This window comes from Rissa tridactyla, chromosome 3 (assembly GCF_028500815.1).
Source record: "Rissa tridactyla isolate bRisTri1 chromosome 3, bRisTri1.patW.cur.20221130, whole genome shotgun sequence".
Classification (NCBI taxonomy): Eukaryota; Metazoa; Chordata; class Aves; order Charadriiformes; family Laridae; genus Rissa; species Rissa tridactyla.
In genome coordinates, this window is record NC_071468.1 from 1,799,823 (window position 1) to 1,819,387 (window position 19,565).

Here is a 19,565-nt window from a genome sequence, read left to right on the forward strand (position 1 = left end):
GTATTTATTTCTATAGTGCTATCTTATGAACTGTGATTTATTTTACTAAAGAAGAACCAACAAAAAACTTTAGGAAGGAAAACAAAGTCATAAAGTTGTCTAAACAAATCAAGCTAATTTCCCTACTCATGCCTAATCTTTCTTTGCACGGTGATCATTACTAACTTTGTCCCTTGCTGGCCATCCAACAGGGTCTTTTCAGCCTCGTTGTCTTCTTATGTATAAGCCAGGAGAAGGTGGGAACACCCAGAGAACATTATAATCTTGCAAAGCCTGTAACATCAGTGTAATGGCCCTACCCACAGCAAAGCAGACCTTATTTCCAGATGCATCCTTGGGCAACTGCACTACCACAGGAATCTCTCATACCCCCGATTTTTCGTTGGGCTTATACAAGAACCGTTGCCTCCAGCAGTATACCGGTTTGGTCCTTGCACATGAGGTAATGTGAGCAAGGGCTGTGCCCCTCTGAGATAACACAAGGATGGTGGGTCCCCAGACTCACTGGTAACGAGGTTTAAGTTTGTCTCACTTATTAAAAACACCCTTTAAAATCTCCTCTTTACAAGAGAATACCATTAAAACACTGATGCATATCAAGAGGAGTGCTAGTCCAGAGGGAAATTCAGTGCTTCCATGCTCTCTGGGAGAAGGCAGCTTCCTTAGCATCCCTATCTTGCTGCATGTAAAACGTACCCCAAAGGAAGCACAATGGGCATGCCCTTCTGCCGCTAGCTAGCGAAAACACACGGAAATGCCACGGTCCCACCACTCACCACCAACGCATGTCCTATCGAATTTAACAGGCCATTACCATCTTCCTACTGGCTCCTTCAGTTCCCAGGGGAACCTACCAGTGACTCACAGGGCATTTCCAGTCAGTCTGTGGAAAGTCTCTCTCAATGGTTTTGTAATTCCAGAGACTTTTAAAGCAATTTCTCCAAAGCCCTAATACATTCCTTTACCATCCACTGCTTTGATTGTGAGCACATTGTGTAGGTCTTCTCCACAAAGCCTAGCAGGCAAGGGTTGTGCTCCTAGCACCACCACCAGCAATACTGACTGCATCCTCGACCAACGTTTTAAACTCTTTGCATACGCTTGTTATTTGCAGGGTCTGATGTGAACGGACCTGGCTGGTGGCGATAGCTAGCACTTTTTCTTTGACAAGGTCCATATTAGCAGACCAAAATACTGGTTTTCAATATCTTAAAATATGTATTTTTAGAGTAAATAGGGGGCACTGGTCCAAACCTTCTGTAGTCAATGAAAGGAGGCACATTTGAAAGATGAATTTAGCACCATGACCTTGAATTTCTCTCTATACACAGAGGAAAAATTGTGAATCTGTCACATAATGTCTTTTAACTTCTATGTCTCATATTAGTTTTCTATGGTATTGCCATATACATCTACATAAAAATAATACAACACTATATATATGTATATATATATGGAATCCACAAAGGCATCCCAAACACTCTTGAGTCATTTCCATGTTCCCATACGCAGAGCAGGAATTTCAGTGCGCTCTCAGTGCAATCCGCAACAGCCTGTATCATAATCTATTTTTTGTTGGTAGTCTTCTAAAATCTCAATCTGCATTCATAAAAGCAAGCAACTACAGACTGTCGCTTATGCCTTGCAGTGGAATGAAAACCTAGACTGGTCAGAAGCAACACTTTACCTGGCATTGAGGTGGTCTCAGGCCAAGGGTATATACAAAAGGCCACAGAAAAACACTCCATTTGATCACATAAGCAGTGCTTTTTCTGAAATTGCAGGTAAGAAGCAGCGGAAATTTGGTCTCTGATTACCAGCAGTCCAGGCTGAACACACACCAAAAAAGACTGAAGAAAGCATTTTGGTAGAGAGACTGCAACACCACGAGAGACATTTGCCCATTCACAATTTTGATTTTTTAGGACACTCCTGACAATGTTTGGCTGTTTGGTTTTCCACTAGGAAGCACGGAAAAGTGGAGACCTCATGTGACTTGAACACCTCTTGTGTTTCAGTTTTTTCCTGTTTCCCTACTCTGCTCTCTGCATCTCTTGGGATTTTGATCCACAGAAATCTTCAGGAAGGTTTATTTTTTCTACCTACAGAAGCTTTACCCAATGATGAAGGACCCATCTAGTGAGTTGACATCATCATGTTTTCATAACCTACTATAGCCTGAATCATCCTGGTCCTCAGCAGGGATTTTCTTGGCTTGATAAAGCTAGTACTTAGATGAATACGCTACCTGTGACAATAAATTCGTTCCTATTTAAGGTTTCTGATTAAGCTTTGGGTAAGTGTCAGAAATAGGTTTTATTATTGTTACTTTCAAATGCAGAGCAAGAACAACATCAAAGATGCCGAAGCATAAAAAGACACTATTGTTCTTCATCTATGCTATAAATCTACACCACCCCTGCTAGGGGCAATGCCTACAGACACCTCTACTTGGATGGCTGGAAACAGTCTCTACTAGGGTATATTTTTAAAATCTTCCAGGACAGTATCTGCTCTAATGAAGATTAGCAAGACTTTTTTATTTCCACGTAAGGTGTACTGTTTATACAGTTTCAGCATATTGGGTCCTCTCTGTCCACATACTCACAGTCCTGGCAACCCTGGCCAAGAAACACTCTCTTTCCCAGAAACGGAGGTTTACGGCTAGCAGCAAAGAGCCATGAAAAAAATAACCCGTGCAAGAGCACAACTCCGAAGTGCCCCACTCCTTTCAACCATCAAAAAAATCTGTTAAAAAATGCAGGGATAGGGCAAACATACGTATCTTAATTCTCTCATTCACCTCTCATTTTATACCCAGCCAGAATTAGCATGCTGCCAGTATCCAAAAGTGCAGACCTTTTTGCTCTTTAAACTCCTAACGTATAGCTCTGGGAAAGGACAGGAACCATAAAAAGCCTTGGCTGGGAGGCAGCTTTTATACTCATGTTCAGGCCTCTAGTAAGTTGTCCCACCAAGTGTAACGAGACCTCCTGCTTAGCCGGGGCTCTTATTTCCATAGCTTGTGCCTGCAGCACTCTTATATTTTATAAGTCATATTAACTCACCTCTTGCACCAGGAGGTTGGGGCAGTGGCACACTGTCTAATAATGGAACATATTTGTTAATACTAATAGACATTTGTAAAACTACCACATGCCCTTAGCCTTCAAGTCAAAGCACAGGATGCTTGCTAGGGTTGTGAAATGTATGATGTAAAACTTGGGATGTTTTGGTTACAACATATCTCATTTATTTTTACTGTCATCACCCTCCCTGGTATATAATACCTGCTGCATGCAGAGTGAAATATTGCAGATGTTTTCAAAATAATTCTGGGCTGGTGGAGAAACCAAAAGGTCTCTTGTGCGTAAGGTCTGGTTATTTTCAATTCAAAACAACTAGGCAACAAAGTTTCTGTGTGCTGGTATTTTAAAAGGCCTGGATTCCTCTGCGCTGACTCATACTTGCACTGCCCACCCAAAAACTTACCTCCCTCAGAACTTTGAGAGAGACTCCAGCCATTTTCATACCTTCAGGATTCAAGAATGAAGAGTAAAAAGATAAAACTAGTTTTAACTATTCATTAGTTTTTGGTACTTCAGATAATTTGTGCGATGGCTTCAGGGGTTTAATTGAATCACTTTTCCCACCTTGTCTTAATTTTAATTATGCAGCAATCATTTTTACCAACCTGTGCAAAGGAGCCATATGAAAATGTGACACATGACAATATACATTTACCTAAGCTCCAGGACTACTCTGACCTACAGGCAATTAGCTACTGCCTCCAGCACTCAAACGACCAATTAAAGAGTTAACAAAATGCCCTCCAAATCACCTACATGTTCAGGTTTTTGGACTGCCATGAACATTATACTTCAACTGATATAATTTTTGACTGACTGATTTACTAAGTCTGCATCGGCTAAAATTCTAGAGCCATGCCTGTAAAACCGAAGGATCGGATTTTATGAGGTGCTTTCATTGTCATTAAAGACGATCCCACCTTAGCCCTTTCCCTAACAAGACGGTCTTGCAGCAGTCATTACAAGATGTGATCCCAGCTTGTCATCAGGGAAAAAATGGCTTGCTAGGTCAATGAGGACTGCACTAAGTTCATCTCAAGGATGTAAGATATCCATCTGAATGGCTACCAGCCAGGAACAAAAAAATCACACAGCTACAAAGGATAGTGGTTTTTCAAGACGTGGCTCCCAAAGTTTTACAGGTAGCCAATTTCAGAAATCCAGAGATTAAATCGGTAGTCACAAGTGGAACCTTTACCTCTGTTCACGATCTACAGTGTACTAGTGAGCATTTCACCGCAGACAACAGATCATTAACACCCAGAAGTGCACAACAGATATGACCCCAAAACAGATAATTTCAAAGAAAAATGTATTCAAATGTGTTCTTGCATGGGAATAAGAGAGATCCAGGACGCTACTAATTATACCAACTGAGGGAGAAGTGAAGGGTGGTAATCTGTCCAGGAAATCCCGAGTTCCAGTCCTGCCTCCAACAATAACTCAAGCTGTGGTTTTGTAATCTCCTTTCCTCCCTTCCTCAGCTGGCAATGGGGGATAACAATATCCCCTGACATATATTATACACGGTGCCACGAGGACTGACATTCTTAAAGTGTTTTGAAAATGAGTGAATTGTCTGGGTGACCCACTAGAGTCTTAAATATTGGGTATTCTATCATAATTTAGAAAAGTTCTGTCTTCTATGAGCAATGTGGTTTCGTGACGGTGCCTCACAGATAGAGGTTGATTTGCAAATCCACCATCACTTCCATGCACGAAAAGCGTAACTCTACAATGAAAAGTGCTTATCTATAAAATTGGTACAGACCTGAGACTTGTCTGCAGATTCCCACCAAAGCTGATGCTGTTTGTCATCATCTGTCCTACGGTCTTAATACTTGGAAGAAAATTTTCTGGGTTGAACAGAAAGAGAAGAGTATTACTGGTTTTCCTTCTCTGGCCACAAAGACCCAAATTTGCCCAGATTGACACAGGCGAAGTCCTGCTGTCTTTGCAGGGCACAGCGGATGCTGCTCTCCTGAATCTGAAAGCACACCAAAAAGCCAGCTCAATCTTTTGGATACCTTTGGAAACTGAAGAGAGAGCTAAACAATCCAGAATGGAATTTCTTTTCCACCCTCTGCACTTTCATTACTAAGACAAGGCCCATAGGGCATGTTGGCCAAACAGCTTCACTACACAAACACGCGGCAAGGTGAAGTGAACGGCATCACAGAGATAAATGAATCAGACAGTCCAGTGACTTAAGGCTACTTGTCTTCTTGCCTACCATGTGGGAAAACAATGTTTGGCCGTAGCAACCTTAGCTCTCCTGTTTTCCAAGTCAGTGGCTGCAGGGAGCATCATGGAGGTGACGCTCTTGGCCTTCAAGGGGTTGAGGAAATCAATATTGGCAACATGAAGGACACTTAATGACGGAGCCCAAAAAATGGTGTTTTATCAGTGGAGGAGACAAGAGGGAAAATAGGTAGTTATAAATGACCAGGTAGGACAAAGAAAAAAAAAAAAACAACAATAAAAAAACCCAACCCATGATCCCCCCGATGCCTTATATTGTTGTCTGTATTTGCTGTACAGTCCACTGAAAGAGTGAAAAAAGCAACTCTTTGACACCCAGAGCTTCTTTGCTTTGAAAAATATGGAGACAAACTTAACAATGAAGAGTCGGGATTCCATAGGGTTGTTTATGTATGGCATACATGCAAATGCATATGATTATGTAGAAGTGTGTCTGTGTGTAATGTAGCATTAAGACCAATTCTTACAGCCTTATGAAATGATATATTAAACATAAAGAGAGAAAGAAAGGAAAAGCAAGCTAGATTTTTTTTCCCCTCTTTTACAAATATGATGCAGTTTACAGAAGCGTGGTCCTTTTTTAGGAAGAATTCTAAATGCATCATTCAAATATTGTTTGAGCTGAATACATGATATACATATCATGAATACATATAATCACAGCACAGTCTTTTGTGGAAGTTCTGAAAATAGCATTGGAAAAAGCTGACCATGAGTTTCCATCTAAGGATTTGCATTTGGTTAACATGTGTGAACCGACTCCATTCATCTCATCCTCAATGGGAACTATCCTGCTGCTCCAAGCGGCCAAGCTGAAAAGTTTGGCCTGAATGACAGGAATCATTTATGTGGGTCTGATGTCAAGGACAGCATCCACAGCCACCAGATGAAACTGTGGGAATGAACTGGGGAACCCCGTTCTGCTGAGAAATCCCTACAGGTTATGTACAGGTATAGCTACTGTATTGGAAAGTGCAGTCAAAAGATGAGGAGCCTTGTGGCAAGTTAAGTTTTAAGTTATCCTAACCTTTTCCCACCAGTTCCCCTTGGCAGGAAAGATTAGGATTGCTGTGAAGGCTCAAACTTCCTTCTCTGCAGGACGTAGCCCAGTGTCTCTCACCTCTCCCACTGCAGAGCATGTGGGGGGAGAAAAAAAAGGAGGGAAAGGGATCAATCATAGAAAAAAGGCCGATTAGGGGGGTGAGCTTCAAAATCTGGGTGTGCAGTGCTGCTGGGAAGCATCGCACTGTAGCGGGAGGTCTGCACTGGGGGTGTCCAGAGGTCAGAGGGGACATCACTGCCCTCTGCTAAACCTGTGGGAACGGGTGAAACTGGAGGATGTGGGAAGGGTGGCAGGGAGGGCTGAGTGCTCTAAGTAGCATGTTTCCTAGGAAACCTTCGACAGCAAATATCACATTAGTCCTGCCTTGTGGCCCAGCTCATGTGATGTCAAGAACAATTTCTCACAACTCAGCTCAGAAGGTTAGCAAGACTTGGTGAAATGTTCACTGATTCTGGCCTGACTTTCCAGCTGAGAAAGAAACAAGACACAGAGGGTGTTAGCATTGTTTCGGAGTTTTGTGACAAATCCCTAACCAAACCTTTTATTACTAATTTTTTTTAAACATTGTGGTAGATTTCCCTCATAGCCTCACAGGTTTGCGGAGACTAACCCAATTGCTATGTTCACTGTTAAGGCACTCCATTTAACAAAAGAGACATTCCAGAAGTGAAAATATAGAGGAAGAATGGAAAAGCAAGCAATCTCACGGGAAGTCTTAGAACAGTTGTATCACTGTTTAGCTTGTGCGCTGATGAAAAAAGCTCAGTCATAGACTTCTGGCATAACAAAACTCCATTTACAACTATCCTTCCTAATTTCTGTCAGCCGCAGCCTGAAAATATCCATAGCCTCGCAGATTTACAAAAAAAAAGACATAAGCTCTCACAGCAACACTCAGCTACAAGATACACCTGAGCCTCCAAGATGGTTCCCACCAGCTCCCTGGGCTGGGCCTGAGCGCAGGGATGCCACGTTTTTGCTTCTCAAGGCTGCACAACATTCTACGGCTGAATACTTGGGGGGCTATACGGTACGACAGACCTACCCACAATGTACCTGTTGTGCACAGCTTATGGTTTTTTTCCCTGAATTCTTGCAAACTGGCCCCGCTGCAAGGCCACCACACTGTATATAATGGAAAAGTCCCACGCTGCTGCCCTTTCTGCTGGCTTCATATTCGTGACTTCAGTGGAGTTTAACTTCTAATTGTTTAAGAGAAAAGAGACTAGAACTGAAAAATCTTCCTCTTGTGACACACTTCATCTCATACTTAGTGAAATATAAAGACCTTCTTAATAGAAAGTAATATATTTAAACAAATTAAAAATAGCCCCACTAATTTCTTTTTAATCATAAGCTAACTTAGGTGTGTGACCTCTTTATTTCCTTTTGCTGTTTCTCATCTTTAGTGATTTGCGCTCTCACATCTAGGGTTTTTTTCCTCTTTTTTTTTTTTTTTTTTTCCTTCTCCTTCCCAGGGAAATGAGAGATGAATACAAAAAAGAACAAGGCTGCTTGAGGTACCTGAGAAACACCAGCATAGAAATGGGCCCATTGCTTCCTTTCATCCCATTTTAGATACAGAAGGCCTGATGGATCAGCTTTTCCTTCAGGAAAGCCAGGATTAAAGGGGTCAGGTCAGCAGTGTGAGAATGCCTTTAAGAACAGTGTGGGAACACAAGATTTCCTTATTAGCACGTTAATGTACTGAACCTGAAGCTCATTTAAACAAGATGGGGACAGTTGACTTCCTCCTCCCTCCTCAGCCCAAGTCCGCTGTGTCCGCAGAGCTGTTTGATCCGCCAAGGGACAAATCTCCGAAGCCGCCTGTCACTGGAAATCTCATAAAACAGAACAAGTACAACATTAGGATTTACTGACCACTGTAAAGATCTCTCTTAAGATTCAAAAGCAGGGGTTTTACAGAGGGGGACGCATGACAGCAAAGGCTCCGGCTGAGATTACAGAAGGCGACGATACACCGGAGCGTTGAGGGGAAGCGAGTCCCCTTCCCCCGCGAGCGTCTTTGCAGGCAGACAGCCGTCGCTCGGGGACACGGCGCCTGTCCCCCGCTCCCACCGCCGGCTCTGTCCCCAGCTCACCCGCGCTCTCCTCCCGGCCCCGCCGCCGCTGCCCGTCCCCGGGCCTTCCACCGCCTCCTCGGGCCGCGGGCGGCTCCGCGGAGAGCTGGAGGCTGAGGGGAGGCGGGGGCTGCCCCGCCCGGCACGGCCGGTTCCGGCCGGTTCCAGCCGGTTCCGGGCGGTTCTGGCGGCCCCAGCCCAGTGCACGGCCCGGCCCCTCTGAGCAAGCGGGCTGAACAACGGACCTTTAGTAAATAATTCTAAAAAAATAACAACATTATTATTATTATTATTAACAATCATTTTGTAATTAACATGGAAAACATTTCTCTACCCCAGCTGTAAAATCCGGTACTCTAATCTTTCCCCGTTGACAAAAACATGCTGCTTTTTTCTGAATCCCCCGTTCCAGGCCGGGCTGGCCGCCCTCACGCGGGTGTCACCGTAGGCCCTGTCTCCCGGGCGTGTAAACGTTCTGCGGCCTTGGCCGCGGGGATGAAAGGGCCGCGCGCACCCACCTGACACACCGGCGGCTCCGGAGCAGTCAAAGGGAGAAAGAAGGCTCTTCCTACATCAAGGTCTTCGGGTGGGCTTGTTTTCTTCATACCGGCATCCTTTCTGTTGTGGTTTGTTTTTTTTTTTAAAGTTAATTACATCCCAGAGCAGTAAACAGATCTTGTAACACTTACAGTGATTGCTTCTCGTACATTAAGACCTGAACAAACAAAGGTTTAAACTCTGGTGATGCATAAATAGCCGTATTGCGTTTACCTGCGACACCAGGATAAACATGCCCTCTTTCTTCTCAGCTCCCTACAATAAAAACTAATTCCTTATCCATGGGAGCTGCGGACGAAACCTCTAGGGTCCCTACCAGCACATTTTCACCTGCTAAAGGACTGGGACGAAAACGCAAAGAGCCAGATTAATACCAACGCAGACCTAAATAATATCTCAGTATCTTATAGATAAATGATTCGGAAAGAAGTATCTGTTCTTATCGGGAGGAAAGATCTATAACTCACTCTTAGCCTTTCATCACTAGGAGGAAATATACTGCGACTTACGCCAATCCATTACCTGCTCTTATTTTCCTCCATAGGTGTATTTAGCTCTCTGGCTCACTCTTTATCAATCCAGGCACCCGCGATCACCCAAGCGCAAAGTTCATGTGGGGCCCAAGCCAGCCCTCCCGTTTGGGTGGGAGTCTCTGCTCTTCCCTGACCCACGGGAATCAGAAGCGCACAGCTTGTTTTCGTCCTCTAAACTGCATTTTTGCCTGCCCACGGCTGAAATCCCATCCTCACGCGATGTCATTTCGTCGCGATGGGACGCTGTGCGGTTAAAATGTGCACGGCATCGCTCCTGGCACTGCAAATCTCATCAGGAGGGGCTGGAGCAGAGCTTTTCCCCAAGTCCGTGCACATCCCAGCCTGGAGTTTTAGATCAGGCATATTCTGAATTCCAGTGTGTTAAAGCTACCGGCTTATGCACCCATCTCCCCTCCAGCTCCCAGAGAGGATCTAGGGCCGCTTCCAGCCGTTGCCTCAATGGTTTCCAATCTCAAATCGGGATTAAGCTTCACAGGTACGTTTCCCGCTTCCCAGTCCACGAGGGCAGTAACCCTACCACTAGGCATTTCTTCTGCAGCCACCGCACCTCCTTCCCAGAAGTCCCTCTTGTATACATACGCCTGCCTGGTGAAACCCGAATCTCTAGGATTTTGCCGTAAGATCAAATTTCAGCATTGATAGTCATTCATTCACTCATTCATTCATGGAAAAAGATACACGGACTTCATCCTGCCCAAGTATGAAAGCTATTTTTTTCCGAGGCGTATTGCATGCCGCAGCCAGCAACTGGCTGCCCCGTTTGGGACATGTGTCCCTTGTAGAAGATTCCCCTATTACATCAGCTCAGACATCAGCTTGCAAGAGAGCTTCCAAGTGGGAAAGCATATGATTTTTACTTTGGCACTGTGATACTACTCCTAATAAAAAGAGTAAGCATTTTCTGCTCCAGTCTGGGAAGAGTTTGCCAAAAGTCAGGATTTCCTATAAAAATAGCTGCATGTCCACATCGGTTAGTTTCTCTCGGAAACTTTAAAAAAAAATATATATATATTTTGATAGCTTTACCCTACACTGCCCAGCCACATTAAGCCACAGTAAACTACATTCTTATGGTTGTCATAACATTTCGCTCTGTGTTGCTTGTGACGCGAATAATCTATTAAGATATATAAGGTGCAAAATGCTGCCTTTACGTCTGCGAGTTCCTGCAATCTGCTGTAACAACCCAGCGCAATTACTGCCGGAGTGGTGCAGGAGCGACTCCCTGCCACTGCCGCAGCCGACCAGAGGGTCCGGGCCAACGACTCCGGGCAGGCTCGGCCACAGCCGCCAGGGCTGCGGGGACCAGCCTTCCTCCCGCTGCACTCCCCCTCCTCCTCCCCGAGCCCAGCCTGTCATCAATCTTACTAAAATGACAGCAGACAGATGTTAGCCTTTGCAAAGATCAAATGAAATCTATGGCTTTAGGGCTGTTCACCAAGGAGCGGAGTCGTCTGCACCAGACACGGGCACCAGCAGTCACCTCCTCTGCATCAACCCGCCTCGGATCAGCTTGGCAGCCATCACACTCATCTCTCCACAGGCAACCCGAGTCCTGAAATACATTTTGACAAACTTCAATGTTTTAGCCTCTCCATAGAGTTGGTGGGTTGTTTGGGGTTTTTTTTTTTTTATAGTAAGATTGCTCATTCCAGACTTTTTTGGGTGAGAGTTTTGAGCGCGTTTGGGGCGATGTTGGGAGGGGGCTTGTGTCTGCAGCCACACGGAGCAGCAGCTCAGGGGTGCAGGGGATGGGGGTTCACGCGGGTTTAGTATGCTTGCTCCTTACACGGTCGGTAACCTGAACGCTGCTAACGAAGGGGAAGGCAGAGGAGGAGGAAAGAAAAAAAAAAAAGATTACTCCATGGCATAAATATGCTGTATGTGCCCTTGTCTCATGCAATTTCTTTACATCGATGTGCAGGAATATTTATCCCCAGTAGAAATGTTTAACTAATCTGGTAAATGTCAAGCCATATGGTGTACATTGTAAGGATTTCATCAGGCCTTTTTAACTCTTTGTGAAAGTCTCAAAGTCTCTCCCTCTCTTTCTCTATGCTTCCCCCCTCCTTTTATTTTTTTCTTTTTTTTTTTCTGTTCCCTTTGTTGCTGCCCCGGCAGAGCCTATGAGGAAGGAGATAGTATGTGTAGTGTTATTAATGTCAGTTAGATCAGGGATGTGATGTTCACAGTTTATAATAACAAGCAATATTAGCCAGAAGTGCAACTCGTGAGGCACCTTTATGCCGTGTGAGGAGACGCGCTGAACGTAATTTTTATCAGCAGCAACCTGCAGAAGAAGATCACTAATACTTCTTCTAAAACAAACTTTTAAAACACCCCAACAATGCACAAAATTCCCAGGGGCTCCCTCATCTCTTATCACTTCCTTTGAATAATCAAGTCTTTACAACAAATAAACTGCAGTTCTTCAGCACTTTCAACTAAAGGAAATGTTTCTGTACTGTAACTACGTAGTGTATCTCCCAGAAAGACAGACTGCAATTTACAATAAGCAATATCAAAAAAGAATAAACCATTATGCTCGTGCCAGTCCTTATTCATGGTTTTATAACAAGACATATCTGTTTTCTTCCTATAAATCTTGACTCTATTTTTAGCGTTTGCAAATAATGACTCCAGTCTTTGGCTGCCTGCCACTTCTGTGAAAAACTAGAATAGCCACAGTGCAAGACCACAATATTTTTAAAAAAAAACACAACAAAACAAAACAAACAAAAAAAAAGGGGGGGGAGGAAAGAGGGATCTTGTTGAACTCTGTGTATTCCCTACCAGGACACACCCGTTTGAGATAGTGAGAAGTGATGCAAACGGGCAGAATGTGTCAGAGGAAGCAGGAGCAGGCTGGAAATTTGGCTGAACTTCCCGCACCTATTTCGGAATCCTTTTACCTAAACCAAATTGCAATGGCCTGTACCTTCGTGTGCCCTTTGCTGCGTCACCAGCGGGCGCTGGCACCCATCGAGCCATGCACAAGCCTGGACTTCTCTGCTGGGCACCGCTCCTGCCTTTTCATCTTAGTGGCCACCGAACCCGCTTCTAGCATCTGTCGATGGAGACAGCCTCTGAGGGCAGAGGATTATAGAGCGTTTCTTGCTATAGTACAGCCCAGGAATAAAAAAAAAACCCTCCAGGAGAAACCACCACCTTCAGCCGTAGCCTCCGGACGTTTCAGAGCGGTGGAAGGCTAGGGAGGGGGAGCTGCAGGTCAAGGAAAGGATAAGATCTGGGTGGCTGGGAATGGGGAGGGAGAAAGAGGAATGTAGTGAAGGAGGTAGAGAAGGAAAAGCAGGGAAATGACAGCATTCAGATAAATTTAGCTCTGAATCCAAACTTTGGGGGAAGGGACACGTTTCCTGCCCCAAACCTCTGAACTTTCTGAGATTCTCCCGTATCGCGAGTGATTTACCTGTAAAGAGAACTGAAAGGGGGGAAAAAGAGGGAGAAAATTGAAATAAACAATTCTCTGCTGTTTAAACAATCTTTCCATCCTACTCCCCCAGGGTCAAATGTTCAGGCACAAGGACACAAACAAAAAAAGAAAGAAAGAAAGGAAAATCACTTTAAAAAGAGGATCTTTACACAAATGCATTAGCCCCAGTTTTCATCAGTGTAACAACAGTATATCAACTGTTAACACAAAGTGCCTTCCCCACGTACCTGCCAGTTCCCTAACTCCAAAATATTTATTGGTACATTATACTTAACATTTTGTCATTATTAAGGGCATTGGTGAGTAATAGTATGACGGCTACCAGTGTAGTTATCTGAGCTTTGTCACGTGCAAGCATTTTGGAAAAAAAGAGAGAGAGGCAAGGCTAAGTTGTAAACACACCAAAAAAAGGAACAAGACGACAAACATTAATAATTAATCAGAAGCACTAGTCCAAGACGTATACTGTGAAAGCTATGAGATAAATGTATCTATTAGCCATGTGTGTACACATATATATATATTTTTAATCTCTCACACTAGTGTGTTTCTAATAACAGCATTATCTGGCCGCATAGACAGCTTATGCCTGAGCAGCCTCTCGATATTCAGGAAGTTGTTGACAAAGACTTCTGCAATAGCCTGTGTGATTTTGTGTTATTTCCTTTAATTGAACCAATAAGACCTGCACTCCTGCACTCCTGACCTTTGCTCAGAAGGCTAATTTGAGATTAGGGCAGTCTGAAAGTAAGGAATAGGGAGTGTATTTTTAAAGCACAGAAACATTTCTGTAGTAATAGAAGATTAAGACCAATTTCAGTACTAGGATCCTTTCAGCCCCAAACCACCCTGCTCTTAAAGGGATATTCGGAAGCACTTTGGTGAGACAATACAGTATCTTAATTTCAGAAAAGTTAAATCACTCAGCTTTGTCTTTGTGCTGAGTGTTTTAGGGCTTGTAATAAAGATGATGCCCATGACTTTGAGTCCTCGGTGTCTTTACAGTCACCCAGTAGGACATTCAGAAGTCCCTTAGGAAAACTTTCACAAGAGCATAAAATATGTCATGCCAGATAAATGATTCTTTATGGTTCTTACATTATTCTGGTCTAATACTGAAGGTTGCGATACTTAAGCCATGTGTAGTAGCCAGGGAATGAATGAGCCGGGCCCCTCAGTGGGAGAAGGAGACCCCAAGTGATTTGGGGGAAGATAGGAGAACAAATGTTTTGATTACAGCTGTGAACCTTATGCCAACATAGTAGAGAGATCCTGCTGCACAACGCTGTGCCAAAATACAGAGGAATGACTAAGGCCCAAATGAAAAATGGGACCAAACTGCGGGGGGGTGGTGGGGGGTGTGTTTTTAATATGTGTGGATTTAGTCCATGTGTTCTTAGGCACAGTGATAAGCAAATAGAGAAGCTCTCTGAGGGGCTGACCACGACCCAGGATCCAGCGCCTGCTCCTGCTTCTGCTCTTGCCTCCACAGCTCTGTGGCTGCAGGAGAGCCCGGGTGTGCGTGCCTTCAGCCTCACCAGGCTACGTGTGAGCCAGCCTCCATTTAAAAGAAAACCTGGAAAAGCTGATACGGAGTTTTCTTCTCGGGCTTCCCTTTCCCCAGGCACTCTGTAAAGCTCCAGCTTACATTTTCTTATGCAGGGGCCGGAGGTGCAGAGATGTGCTTTTCGCTGGGAACAAGAGGCAGGAACGAGCTGCTGTGCTGCATCTGTACCCCCTACCATGTAAAGAGGGGAGAGGATGAAAAGAAGGGGCTGGAGACCAGTTAACTTAACCGCACTGCCCTTCTGCAGCGCTGTATACTGAAAACTCAAATTCCGAGCCAGAATAATGTTTCCCTCAGCTGCAATGTTCGAATAGGGCTGATCGTGCTGTCCTATACAAGGACATTCACGAAGTCAGGAGGAATACTTCAAGCAGCGTGGCTGCAGGTAAAAGACCCAGCAGTTGCTGCCGCAACGTGGATTTAAAGGCCGTTCCCTCTATTTACACATGTAGATATTGTAATGCTGCTATGCAAACAGTCCTTTGTGGACTTTTGCTTGTGGATTTTATTATAACACGTTCCCGACTATGAATGGCACCTTTCCTCTGCAATTATCTGCTGTTGTGCCCTTTGTGCTTTACCTTCTGACTCTCTCCTGGTTTTGTTACTTTTCTTGCTGGCAGGATTTGAAAAGTAGGAAGTGAACTTTCCCTTCTCTTCTCTAAGTGATGCTCACGGCATGTGAGCTGCAGTTGCGTTGTATTCCCTGAACTTTGCAGCCACTGGAAACACGAACAGTATGTCAACTTGTTCCTGTCTTTGCAAGAGAATTCAAGGTCAAGCTGACCAGTGAACTCTCGTATTTAAGCAGAGTAAGTCAATGCTCATCTACAGCACCGACACTGCCTCTAGGAAAGCTGTTAACCCTGTGCTGGGCCTCCAGACAGCGCAGACCATGTCATGGCTTTTTAAGCGGCTTGCTGCTGCTGTCAATACGAGCTGGACACACTGCATATGTCTACCGGGCCTAAACAAGTGTCCCTTCTTTGGATGTGCGCTGTGTGCACGGGAGGCCCTCAAGGGGTTAATACATGCCATTCCTGAGTTCAGTGAAGGGACAGGGAGAGCCGAACAGCGGGAATTTCAGGATGTTAATAGCCTCTTCTCTTCCGATTGGCCCAGAACGAATGCAGGGTACAGTAAATTGTCCTTGTCAGCTTAGCTCACATGATGATATGCTTTATTTCTAGACATGCCTTGAATCTGTCCCTTGAATTTATGTTCAGAAAATAAACACTTCCAGACGGCAATAAAGCATTCAGTTGTAGCTGGCTGTTGCACAGTCTCAAGCCAACCGAAGCCATTTGCTTTAGAGTTTCTAGAGCTTGCAAAGCTTTGGCTCCGTGCTTGTGCTTCCTTCAGTTCCTGCCCCTGTTAGCAAGTGCCCCCCCCTTGGACCTGGGGGGATGTCCCAACTTACTTAGGCAAGCTCCATGGAGTTTCACTCGGTTTCCATGCGGGAACCATCCTGAAAGCTGACATCAGGCCACCTCGTGCCCGCAGACCGCCCCTCCCGTCTGTTCTAGCAGGCAACACTGAGAGAAAAGAAAAGAAATAATGTAATGGCAGCAAGTTGCAAAATAAAGATATCAATGATTCAGGATATGAATTTCCTACCATAAAAAAAAAAAAAATTAAACAGCTGTTACATTTTTGTCTGATGTGGCTAAGGAAACAACTGGTGGCTGGCTGATTTACTGATTAGGAAGGTTGTATGCAATAATCTCCAGGTGTTACTGATAAACGCCCAAATAGAGCTGCAGTGTTTGTTTGCAACCAGTAATTTTACGGCTATCCTTTCTCTCCTCAGTTCCCCTCAATAACACCAGTTTATAACTGCATAGTTACGGTATAGGGGAGTTTGGCAAAAATCAATGGTAAATGCGCATAGGAGACAACAAAAGAGCAATACAAATAGAAAAAGCCTCGTTACAGCTTTAGTTTATTAGAGGTGTATGGATATTAAAGTGCTTTCTTCTAACCCAAAGGCACTAGAAGTAGAAATATTGAGTTATACCCACCACGTATAGGGTTGGGCAGCCGGCACCCCAGTATTACACCTGGAACACGCCTGAGGAGCCCCGCGCATAGGTGGTTTTCATTTTTCTCCCATTTGACATAACACAAAATTCCTGTTCGAGTCCATTCCTACTCAAAAAAGCACCCACACAGGAACCCACACGAGGCCAGAAGCAGCCTTTCTGTCACCTGAATGTGTCTGATAGCAAAGCCATTTGATAAGAAGTCTGGAGAACAGCAGGGGTACCGTTCTGTTCTAGATTATAAACTCATTAGGAGATAAGGGTGCAAAAATAGGAATATGCCAGGTATCAGATGGAGCTGGAGTAAATTCCCACGGCTTGTTCGCTGGTGAGAATGGCTGCCTGCTACAGTGCCAGCCTGGCCAAAACAGGGGGTGACCACAGTGGTGGTGGATCTCCCATCCCACGGCTGGGGAACCGGGTCGGGGGGGCACAGCCAACAGACCTAACACAGGGGACCAGCAGAGAGGCTGGTGGCGGGGGACATTCACCGCGCCAGTTTCCAGGCAAGACACGCACCAGAAAGCATCCAAACAGGGGAGGTAAATTCCTGCTGAACCATTTCTCTCCTTTCTCCCCCAGCACCAGGCCAGATGCCTTCCATGCAGCAGGGATGCGGAAAACGTTCTCATGGCTGGTTCGGCAAGGGTGTTCAAAAGCTTTTACGATTCCATAGGAAGCCAAAGGGCAATTATGCTTAACACCCGCCACCCCCCTTCCCTTTCTCTGGCTATCTTGCTTGCTTCTGTTTCTCATTCGCTCTCATTCCCATCCTTCCTTTCCTCTTCTCTTCCCTTGATCCCATTCAGGGACTCCAAAGGACTAATTCAGCACAGCACTGGCAGAGATAAGTTAAAACAATGAACAGATTTGCAATTAGGGAGACTTTTAAGGATTGGGAATTGTGCATGTTTTACAGTCATCTCTTGCCTGCGATGGGGACTTTCTCTTCGGTAGATACAGCTCCTTCCTTAGCTGCCACGGCCCCACCCTCCTGCATCAAGTGAAATTCCACATTCACGCTAAAGTGCTGCCGTATTTCAAACATATCCCATTGAAAAAAAAAAAAAGTTAAAAATGTACGCTGTGCTTTGTCCAGGGCTGATTATCAATGGTGTACATGCCTTTAAAATCCTTTGTTAATGAGGTATCCTTATTACCATAATCAAACACGCTTAGAAACTTGTCACAGATAAGCAAAATTCTTTACATTCTTTGCTCTGCACTTTCTTTTGGCATCTCTTCCCCATCCCCCTCAGTGACTGCTTAGCTCCTGAAGGTTAGGGACCGGTAGTGCTGGAAATTAAAGTCCTCTGTTTACTCACAGAAGGGAAGAAACAGTCAAAGCTTCCTTACTCTGCTGCAGAAATGACCTGAAGAGTGACCTGAAGAGACCACCCTCCTGAGAGAGGAGAGGTCACCGAGCCTCCGCGCAGGATCTGCTCAGGGCATCCTCTGCAGAGAGAGGGAGGGAGAGATTGCAAATCATCCAAACTGTGCCAAATTATGTGTGAAGGTTTTGTAATGCAGACTACTGTCCACCAGGGATTAAATTAAGAACATCAAACCCAACACAGAAAGGATTTCATTTTATACTTAAATTCGACTCGCAGTGTTTTATTTAACGCATTTTATCAACCCCCGCGTCCCAAAACATCTCGCCACCAGAAAATACTTAAATAAATTGGGCAATTTGTGCAGAGGGCCGTACAAATTTAGCATGAAAGACTCTTGCTTTTAATTTGTTCATACAAAACATGGACTCAGGCAGCCATTCCCGTCTGTTCCAGAAACCACCTCTTCTCCCTGTGTTTACAGAGTACCTGTCTAAATAGCACAAAAACTTGATTTAAATGTGAGTGGTCTGACATGAATCAAGTGATTGATAATTAGAGCAAAGTTAGAAATAGACTCAGCTCAGTGGGGGAGTTTGCACATCACTACACGTCAGCATCCGCCGCTTCTTATCCCGAGACTGGACCATTTCATCTGAAATTACAAACCACAGCTGCATTTTTCATAAATCTGACCTCTTGTTACAGAAGTACACATCTTATTACTTGGGGTGTTTTTAACCTATGAAAAAAGTTTCTATTTTACTGTAGCCTTTAACATACAGATTTTCTTAAGTTTAGATTTGAGAATGATTCTGAGAAATTATTTTTAAAAAGAGACAACCTGCAAGGGTAGGAATAAAGGACTAAAATCTCTCAGGGAAGGGTATGCGAATTTCACATTTTTAAGTACATGCTGTTTGCCTGGTCCTCTTTGATGGCTACATCAGGGCTATGATAATATATCAGCCACATTCTTAGGGCTCAGTTAACCCTTATGCCACTGAGAAGAATACTTAGCTGCACTGTGGGAAGCATACTTACTCAGAAACTGTATTTATTGCCTTTTTAAAAGCGTGGCAATGGAGGCCAAGGTTGTAGGATCTTGTCCTCATGTTGCCTGGTTGCCTTTCAGGCCTGAAGCTTCCTAAGTCTTTTTGCTTTGGTGATGTTATCACGAGCTTTTCAACTGCCTTTTGAGCTGGTGTGGAAGGAAAAGGGAGAGTTTCTTCCCCTGGGCAACAGGCACCACAATTAAGACCTTGTGAGATTTGTGAATTCCCAACCGCCCATCTCCAACAGCAGCTTTCTCTGAAACCATCCTTTTCCAATCGGAGAACAGCAGGTAATTACTGAATATATCTTCATGTTACTTGTGAGAGTAATATGGTACCACTACCTTACAGCTGGGAAACGGAGGCGTAAGGATTGAATCATTTGCTTACGGTCACACTAAGAACCTGGAGTCAAGCGATGAGTCCCGAGGACCGCTCCAGCTCCGGTACTGCAGAACCACACTGACTTCTCTGCAGTTCCTTCCTCTAAGGAAAAAAACAAAACT